We start from the raw sequence: 11,070 nt of genomic DNA on the forward strand, positions 1-11,070 counted from the left end.
ATTTCTGTTGAGAAAAATAAAAAACATTCATTTTAGACCCCCATTGCTCAATTACATATGAAGGTAAAATTGTTCAGTCCAGTATTTAGACAAGTGACATATCCATTATTTGAATGAGAGCAAGAGCTCAGTGCATCAATGCGATCAGATACATGGAGAATGTAATCTCAGGCTCTGCTTTTAGCTTTAAAGTATGAGTGTCTGGGATTCACATATAATGTCAATTGAATATAGTTTCCATTGCTTAAAAAATAGTTTGATGTTTTATAATTTTTAAATTTTAGTCTAACTGTATTTGATAATAAAACATTGAAAAATACAACATTTGCTATTAGTTGTTGCAGGCCAAGTATAGGATATCTCTTTAAGTCTTTGGTGACTGAAGTATTAACTATATAATGTGATGTGCATGTCTAGAATAGTACTTTAATATACAGAAATGTAATTTTTTAAGAATGGCTTTTTTTAAGCCCCTGTATGTGGATTGATTAGCTTTACTCACTAGATTATTCCTAAAATATAAAATTCTAATTATCAATGACAATTTTTAAAAAGATCTATTGCTTGTTCCTTGATGATTTAAAGAGAAAAAAATAATGTTATGACATATGAAACATTACTAAGCAGTACTTTAAGTCACATTTTTGCCATTTTATTTGAAGATCCTTCCAGTCTTAGAATGTGAAAAAGAATTTGTATTTGTAATTTGTTTTGAAGCACAGTTGTGGAGACATTAATGAAAGAAAATTTATTTCTTTGAAAAAATTAGGATATCATCATTTCTCATTATCTGATCATATTTTCTTATAATACCTAAATTCAAGGATATGTGAAATGAAATGTGATCGAGAGTCTATATACGTTACATATTATATTACCAATGTCTAGCTTCAATAAAAACTTCATCCAGCTTCTGTGCCATGTGGTATATGAGTTAAACTCACTTTAATTGACTCCAGCTGTTTCTTACTACGTGAAATAATAAATCATGATCTTTTCAGCATTGTCTAAAAGGAGATATGTGTACAAAGGGAGAAAAATGTGTAAAAATATAAATAATCACCAATCTATATTTGTTGAGTGTGCCAAGCCCAAATGTAGGGAAAGAGGGAGATTCTAGAATATGGCAAAGTAAATAATAAAATAAGTTAAAGACATTCAGTCATAATGCAAAGAACAGATGTCTAGAAGTCAGTACACCTGGTTTCAGGCCCTGGCTTTGCCACTTACTACCCATGTGAGTGATTAAAGTGTGAATTATGCTTGCTCCTTCAAGCCCAGGTAAGGGAAAAAGAAAGGGAACAATTTGCCAAATTTGAATAGGCTGATAAGTGAGGCAGGGAGATAATAGAACATCTACCAAAGAGATCCTACAGAGAGAACCCTGGCCAAAGAAAATTGATATACCCAAGGCTATTTTAGGTCACAATCACCCATGGGTGTCCATGTAGTGATAGAATGTCAGCCAAAAAGAGGAGAAGCAGATTGTATTTTATAGCCAAATAAGATCAATGCTTCTCAAACTGACTGCACAGTTGTGGGGTCCACCTCAGACTCATGAAATCAGGTATCTAGGGTTGAAATGCAGACATGTATGGTTGAAATACAGACATGTAAAAATATTTATAGCTCCCTGGGTAATTTTAATGAGTTGTCAAGGTTGATAACTAGTGCCTTACATGAAAGTTTTGCCCTTGAAGTGGCAGGTCACAAGCCATTGGACTGGGGCTCAGTCCCTTCAGTATGAAGGGTGGGTGAGGAGAGCTATCACTCCAAAATCAAGACGAGTGACTGGTGGAACCAAGTGGAGAGTAGCTCACTAATATAGCTGGTAACACATTTAAGAAGATGACTACACTTAGTCCTTAGTACTAAAGAAAGACCAGAGAGTAGAGGGAACAGATGACAAGAGTAGCTTCAGAACCTCAATCAGCATCTGAAATTGCTTAGGAGAAAGATAGCAAATCAAATGATGTTTGGTAAAACCAGGGAATAAGCAAAAGGCAGATGCTACCTCTGCCTTGGTTACCTCACCAACAAAATGAGTTTGAAAAATCATTCCTCTGAATACTTCATGCCCACATCAGTTATCCTCTCCACTTTACAGCCTTCTCTCAAGGCATTGCTCTCACAGTAATACTCCATTGTCTTTGGTACTTCAAAAGTCTGCAATATACCTCTTTCACGAAAAAAAAAAAAAAAAAAAAATTGCAAATCTACCTACTAAAGTTATTATGACACTTCAGCACAAGAGTGACTTTGAATGGTACTATGTAAGTAATACAATGAAAAAGAAAAAGAATTGTGCTTTAAAATGGAAAGAAGAGTAAAATTATAATTTTTGATGAAATTGTACTATCTAAACCCTAGAGGATATTAAAACACTATGTTACATAGTAAAGTGGTAGATGCAATATTAATATACAATAGTAGGAGTCTGCTTATATAATATACAAACAATAAGTTAAAAAATAGGAATAAAAAGATTAATTGTTAGCCCTGGCTGGTTTCTCATTAGTTAGAGCACTGGCTTGCAGACAACAGGGTTGCAGGTTTGATTCCAGGTCAAGGGCATGTACATAGATTGCAGATCACTGGGTCCTGGTGGAGGCATGTGCAGGAGGCAATTAATCGATGTTTCTCTCTCTCTCTCCCCCCTTTTCTCTCTTTTTCACTCTCTAAAAAAATCAATGGAAAAATATCCTCAGATGAGGATGAAGGAAAAAAGATTAATAGAAAACATGGAAAAGTAAATAAATGCTATAAGAAACTTTTAAATTAATAAATGGAAAAATTTTCCTTGAGCTTTGGTAGAAATTTTATAATAAAGATATGTTACAACTAAATTAATTTTTTAATTGACAAAAATACAATAGGAATTTATTTTCAAAATTAAACACCTTAACTTTAAAATTTATAAGAAAAATAATATGTGTAACAATATTACTTTTTTCATAAGGCAAGATATAAAAAACTTTTACAATATACATGCTCAAATTCACTAATCATCTAAGAGATGAGAATCAAAATGACAATGAGGTACCATCTTCACCTGTCAGAATGGCTATCATCAACAAATCAACAAAGACAAGTGCTGGTGAGGATACAGAGAAAAAGGAATTCTCTTGCACTGCTGGTGGGAATGCAATGTGGAGTTTGCTCAAAAAACTAAAAATGGAACTCCCATTTGACCCAGTAATCTCCCTTCTAGGAATATATCACAAGTAAACAGAAACACCAATCAAAAAGGATATATGCACCCCTGTGTTCATAACAGCACAATTTACAATAGCTAAGATTTGGAAACAGCCTAGGTGTCCATCCGCAGATGAGTCGATTAGAAAACTGTGGTTACATCTACACAATGGACTATTACGCTGCTGTAAAAGAGAAGGAATTCTTACCATGTGTGACAGCATGGATGGAACTGAAGAATATTATGCTAAGCAAAATAAGTCAGTCAGACAAAGATAAATATCACTTGATTTCACTCATTTGTGGAATATAATGAACAACATAAATTGAAGAGCAAAAATAGAGCCCGAGTCATTGAAGCAAAGAACAGACTGTCCACCCTATGAGGGAAGGGGGTGTCTGAGGGGGTAAGAGATCAACCAAAGGACTTGTATGCATGCATATGAGCATAACCAATGGACACAGACTGGGGGGCGGCAGAGGGCATGAGCTGGGGGTGGGAACAGCAGACGAGAGGTTAACGGGGTGGGGGTGGGGGGGAGAGACATAAGTAATACTTTAAGCAATAAAGAATTTTAATAATAATTATTTGGTTGTGTAGAAAAGAACACCAAGGAAAAGGACAGACTGAAAAAATACGGGATTTTTGTCTAGTTAGAAATTATCTCCTGGATGAAGATATTGACTAGTAGTGATCCAATCATAGATAAATCACAAATAGAAGTCTGGCTATGTAGTTTGATTCTGGACTTCTCCATTTCCGTTTTAGAAATTCACAAATTAAAACTAGGCTTACAATCAATTTGAAATAGGGGGCATTTATAACACTCATCAACTTGACTTCCCTTATGAACCCTGATATAACATTACACTTTCTTAAAATACAACATAACAATTGGCACTGTTCTGATCTGACCAACATTTTCCATTTTTGACTTTTTATTGAGGCCTCCATTCCACTGCCCAAATCTTACCCCTGCCTTGACCTTTTTTTCTCCCATCCATCAGTTTTTTAAATACTAATACAATTCCTAACTTTAGATCCTAAGACAAACAGTAACGCTTCAGTCCATTCTATTTAACTGCAACTAAAACTATTAAGCATTTTTATATTTGCTGTTATAAAGAATAATCACAGTCCTTTTCCTAACATGCCAATTCAACAAACCTTGATGAAGTTATTTTATTAGATCTTAATTTCCTTATCACATTATAAAATAATTATGACATGTTTTATTAAAAAGTAATCTGATTTCAGAGTTTTAAAAATTACTCACAAAAAACAGTTTCCAGAGAGAGGAGGTAAGATGGCGGAAGAATAGATGGGCGGATTCTGAGCCCTCTCCCGAAGCAGAAAGAGAGAGCAACTGAGGGTCTTGTGCTGTGAGTGTTTATCGGCAAGCTGGGAGACAGTGAACACCAGAAGAAACTGCTGGGGGGCTGCTGACAGAGGTGCCCCTCACAGGGAAGCACCCATGAGGGCTGTGTCCCTGCCTGGAGCTACCTACCGGCTTGGACAGGGAAACCTCGCCATCTTGAGAGGAAGATAGGATCATGTCAGAGGCCTGAATATCCTCAGCCGCAGCGACCACCAAGCATCTGTGACCCCCAGAACGCGGATCCCAGGCGGCGCGAACACCTGCCCTCACAGGATTGCCCCACTGCTCAGCGAAAAGGTCAGATTTCGCAGGGAGAGGGTGGAGAGCGCTCGAGGTGAAAACAAAAAGCCTGAGCGCACAGAGCACGCTCGCGGAAGCTGGAGGACAAGGGCGGTGATTACAAGTAGAAGCCCCCGCTGTTGGGCTGTTGTCACCCTTGAAAGTGGACGGGGCTCCTAACAGGGGAGATATCTAAAGAGCAACACATTTGGATCCGGCTCGGAGGGATATTGGAGAGTTGCAGGAGATTCCAGTTGCTCGGACCTGCCCCCTCCCCCCCTCCGTAGTTCCAGCTTCAGAGAAAACAAAACAAAACAAAACAAACAAACAAAAAAAAAAAGAAGAAGAAGCTGGAGAGGCTTGCAGGCGTCCTCAAACTTTTTAAAGTGGGGGCCAGATCACGGTCCCTCAGAGAGCTGGAGGGCCGGACTATATAAACTACTAATTCCTACTGTAACACCTCGGCTGCGCTCACTGCCCAAAAAACCTGGCGGGCCGGATCAGACTCCTCTGCGGGCTGCATGTGGCCCGCGGGCCATAGTTTGAAGACCCCTGCGAGTGAGTCTAGAGTCTGGAAGTCAACCTAGAAACACTGCACCCAGAGGCTAATTCACAAATTGACTCTAGTGTAATAAAAACAAAGCAAAACCTGCCTAAAAATCAGGACTGGATCATAACAATAGAGAAAGCGAATGACCTTCATTACTGCAAATTTTAATTAAATTATTTAAATTTTATTATTATTTTTTTAATTTTTAAATTTTTGTTTTTTATTTTTGTTTTCATTATTTGCAACGTTTACTCAAGAAACTATTTTTTTTCTTTTTCCTCACTTGATTTAATCTTGATAATTATTACATTGTATATGTAATCAACATTATTACTACTACTAATTTACCTTTTTCATCTTATTTTCTTTTGTTTATTTTTATTTCATTTGATTATATATATATATATATTTTTTTTTTAATTTCAGGATTACTGTTCTACAGTCTTTATCTATCCTTCTTTCTCCAATGCTTTATTCTATCTCAACCCTACCTTTATGCCTTCACCCTCTTTCCAATCTTTTATTTGATACCCTGTTTATCTTAAGCCTTTCCTGCTCTAGATTTCCCCCATTCCTTCTGTCTACCCCCTCCTAAAATTTCACCCTACTTGTATATAACTAATTTCCAACTACCTGCTACAAACCCATTCACACCTCCCTCGCAGTTGTCCTAAAAACAAAACAAAACAAAAAAAACAAAACAGTCTTTCTCTCTAACTCTTTGAAGTTGTATGTTGAATGTTAACTTTACTGAAGTTGTATGCTTTTCTTTTATAAGATTGATTTTCCTAAGCTTTTTGTTTGATTGTATGTTTTTGTTAGCTGGGTTCTAGTCACCCTTATTGGTGGTTATTAATATCGCAAACACATTTCTATTCAGAGCCTTGTGTGTTGTACCTGGTTGTGTTGTATTTTGTGCCTTTAAATCAAAGCATGAGAGAGAGAACTACACAACCAGACATCCTAGATCATGGGGAGACCAAAACACAGCCCGCATATGAAAGAAAAGCAGGCTTAACCAGAAAAGGAAGTAAACGATATAGAGGCAAGCAACCTACCAGAGCAAGAATTCAGAGTAACGATCTTAAGATGGCTAAAAAGAATGGAAGACAAATTTGACAATATGAGTAAGACCCAAGAGGAAATGAAAAAAAACCAAGAGGAAATGAAGATGACTCAAGATGAAATGAAAAATGACATCGCTTTTTCAAGAGCAGACTAGAAGAAGCAGAGGATCGCATCAGTGAGCTAGAAGACAAGATGGAAAAAAATACCCAATTAGAGCAGCTTCTAGAAAAAAAAATTAAAAAGCAGGAGGAGAGCCTACGGGAGCTTTGGGACAATGCAAAACAAAACAATATTCAAATAATAGGGGTTCCAGAAGGAAAGAAAACGGAGGTAGATATGGAAAACGTATTTCAAGAAATAATGACAGAAAATTTTCCTGAGATAGAGAAGAAAAAACCCACACAAATCCAAGATGCTCGCAGAGTCCCAAGCAAAATGGATCCCAGAAGACCGACGCCAAGACATATTATAATTAAATTGGCGAACACCAATGACAAAGTTAGAATCTTAAAAGCAGCCAGAGAGAGACAGAAAGTTACATATAAGGAACCCCCATCAGACTAACAACTGATTTCTCAACAGAAACTTATCAGGCCAGAAGGGAATGGGATGAAATATACAAAGTCATGCAAAGAAAGGGTCTGAATCCAAGAATACTGTACCCAGCAAGACTATCAATCAAAATTGAAGGGGAAATCAGGAGCTTCACAGACAAAAAAAGACTAAAGAAATTTATCTCCACCAAACCAGCAATGCAAGAAATGCTAAAGGGTCTAATGTAAAAATAAAGAAATAGGAAGCGAAGAAGGAACACAGGGGTATAGAATAAAAATGGCATCAAATGAGTACCTATCATTAATAACATTAAATATAAATGGTTTAAATGCCCCAATCAAAAGACATAGGGTAACAGATTGGATAAGAAAACAAGACCCATACATCTGTTGTCTACAAGAAACCCACCTCAGAAAAAGAGATGCACACAGACTGAGGGTGAAGGGATGGAAAAAAGTTTTCCAGGCAAATGGAAATGAAAAGAAAGCTGGGGTAGCAATACTTATATCTGACAAATTAGATCTCAGAGTGAAGGACATAACAAGAGACAATGAAGGCCACTTCATAATACTAAAGTGAGCAATCAAACAAGAAGAAATAACCCTGGTAAATATATATGCACCCAATACAGGAGTACCCAAATACATAAAAAAAAAACTGCTGGAGGACATTAAGGGAGAGATTAACAGCAAAACAATCATAGTAGGAGATTTTAATACCCCACTGTCACCCTTCGACAAATTATCTAAAAAAAAAAATCAGCAAAGAAATATCAATCCTAAATGACTCACTAGACCAGTGGAATTAATTGACATCTTCAGAACATTCCACCCCAAAGCCACAGAATATACATTCTTCTCAAATGCACATGGGACATTCTCAAAGATAGACCACATTTTGGGACATAGGCAAAGTCTCTTCAAATTCAAGAAGATAGAAATCATATCAAGTATCTTCTCAGACCATAATGGCATAAAACTGGAAATTAACTACAATAAAAATAATCCAAAGAAATCAAACACATGGAGACTAAACAGCATGCTATTAAACAAGGACTGGGTTACCAGAGAAATCAAGGAAGAAATTATAAACATCCTGGAAACAAATGACAATGAAAACACAACAATCCAAAATCTATGGGACACAGCAAAAGCAGTTTTGAGAGGGAAGTTCATATCCTTACAAGCCTATTGCAAAAAACTAGAAAAAAGTGTAACAAATGATCTAACTCTACAACTCAAAGAGTTAGAAAAAGAGCAACAAGAAAAGCCCAGTGTAAGTAGAAGGAAGGAAATAACAAAAATCAGAGCACAGATAAACGACATAGAGACCAAAGAAACAATACATAAGATCAACAAAACCAAGAGATGGTTCTTTGAAAGGATAAACAAGATAGATGGACCTCTAGCCAGACTAACCAAGAAACAAAGAGAGAGGACCCAAATAAACAAAATCAGAAACGAAAGAGGTGAAATAACAACAGACCCCACTGAAATACAACGGATTGTTACAAAATACTATGAACAACTCTACTCCAACAAACTGAACAACCTGGAGGAAATGGACATATTCCTAGAAAAATATAATCTTCCAAAACTCAATCAGGAAGAATCTAAAAATCTCAATAAACCAGTGACTTGGGAAGAAATTGAAACAGTCATCAAAAAGCTTCCAGCAAACAAAAGTCCAGGGCCAGATGGCTTCACAGGAGAGTTTTACCAAACATTCAAGGAAGAACTAAAAACTATCCTCCTCAGACTATTCCAAAAAATCCAAGAGGAAGGAACACTTCCAAATTCCTTCTATGAAGCCAACATCACCCTAATACCAAAACCAGATAAAGATAACTCAATGAAAGAGAATTACAGGCCAATATCCCTCATGAACATAGATGCCAAAATCCTCAACAAAATTCTAGCAAATCGACTCCAGAAGAACATCACAAAGATCATACACCACGACCAAGTAGGATTTATTCCAGGAATGCAAGGATGGTACAATATCCGCAAATCAATAAACGTGATACATCACATAAACAAATTGAAAGATAAAAATCATATAGTCATATCAATTGATGCAGAAAAAGCATTCGATAAAATCCAACACCCTTTTCTGATAAAAACTCTTAACAAGGTGGGAGTACAAGGATCATACCTCAACATAATAAAAGCTATATATGACAAACCCACAGCCAACATTATACTCAATGGGCAAAAACAAAAACCATTCCCTCTAAGAACAGGAACAAGACAGGGATGCCCACTCTCGCCACTCCTGTTTGACATAGTACTGGAAGTACTAGCCATTGCAATTAGACAAGAGGAGGAAATAAGAGGCATCCAAATTGGAAAAGAAGAAGTAAAGTTATCCTTATTTGCAGATGACATGATATTGTACATAAAAAACCCAAAAGACTCCATTAAAAAACTAATTGACTTAATAAATGAATTTGGCGATGTAGCAGGATACAAAATTAATGCCAAGAAATCCATGGCTTTTCTATACACCAACAGAGAAACTGCAGAAACAGAGACTAAAAAAGCAATTCCATTTACCATCGCACCAAAAAAATTAAGATACCTAGGAATAAATTTAACTAAGGAAGTAAAGGACCTATATGCGGAAAACTACACGACACTGAAAAAAGAGATAGAGGAAGATGTAAGGAGATGGAAGAACATACCATGTTCATAGATTGGTATGATCAGCATCATCAAAATGTCCATACTTCCTAAAGCAATCTATAGGTTCAATGCACTCCCCATTAAAATACCAATGACATATTTCACCGACCTAGAAAGAACTCTCCAAAAGTTCATTTGGAACAATAAAAGACCCCGATTAGCCACAGCAATCCTGAGAAAGAAGAGTAAAGTAGGAGGGATCTCAATACCAGACTTCAAACTATATTACAAAGCCACTGTTCTCAAAACAGCCTGGTACTGGCACAAGAACAGACATATAGATCAATGGAATTGAATCGAGAACCCAGATATCAACCCAAATCACTACGCTCAATTAATATTTGACAAAGGAGGCACGAATATACATTGGAGTCAAGACAGTTTCTTCAATAAATGGTGTTGGGAAAATTGAACAGACACATGCAAAAGAATGAAACTAGATCACCAACTTACACCATTCACAAAAATAAACTCAAAATGGATACAGGACTTAAACATCAGACGGGAAACCATAAAAATACTAGAAGCATCCACAGGCAGCAAAATCTCAGACGTATGCCAAAAGAACATCTTCACTGATACTACCCCTAGGGCAATGGAAGCTAAAGAGAAAATAAACAAATGGGACTACATCAAAATAAAAAGCTTTTTTACAGCAAAAGAAACCATCAACAAAACAACAAGAAAGCCCACAGTGTGGGAGAACATATTTGCAAATGATACCACTGATAAAGGTTTAATCTCCAACATCTACAAACAGCTTATACAACTAAATAAAAGGAAGATAAATAATCCAATTAAAAAATGGGCAATGGACCTAAATAGAACATTTTCAAAAGGAGACAGAAGGAAGGCCAAAAGGCACATGAAAACATGCTCAAAGTCACTAATTGTCCGAGAGATGCAAATCAAAACAACAATGCAGTACCATCTCACACCTGTCAGAATGGCCAACATCAACAAATCAACAAATGACAAGTGTTGGTGAGGTTGCGGAGAAAAAGGAACCCTCGTGCACTGCTGGTGGGAATGCAGACTGGTGCAACCACTGTGGAGAACAGTGTGGAGTTTCCTCAAAAAACTGAAAATGGAACTCCCATTTGACTCAGTAATCCCACTTCTAGGAATATATTCCAAGAAACTAGAAACACCAATCAGAAAGGATATATGCACCCCTATGTTCATAGCAGCACAATCTACAATAGCCAGAATTTGGAAACAGCCTAAGTGTCCGTCAGCAGATGATTGGATCAAAAAACCATGGTACATCTACACAATGGAATACTATGCTGCCATAAAAAAGAAGGAATTCTCATCATTTGCAGCAACCTGGATGGAATTGGAGAACATCATGCTGAGT

This window comes from Pipistrellus kuhlii, unplaced genomic scaffold (assembly GCF_014108245.1).
Source record: "Pipistrellus kuhlii isolate mPipKuh1 unplaced genomic scaffold, mPipKuh1.p scaffold_m20_p_10, whole genome shotgun sequence".
In the NCBI taxonomy this organism is placed as follows: Eukaryota; Metazoa; Chordata; class Mammalia; order Chiroptera; family Vespertilionidae; genus Pipistrellus; species Pipistrellus kuhlii.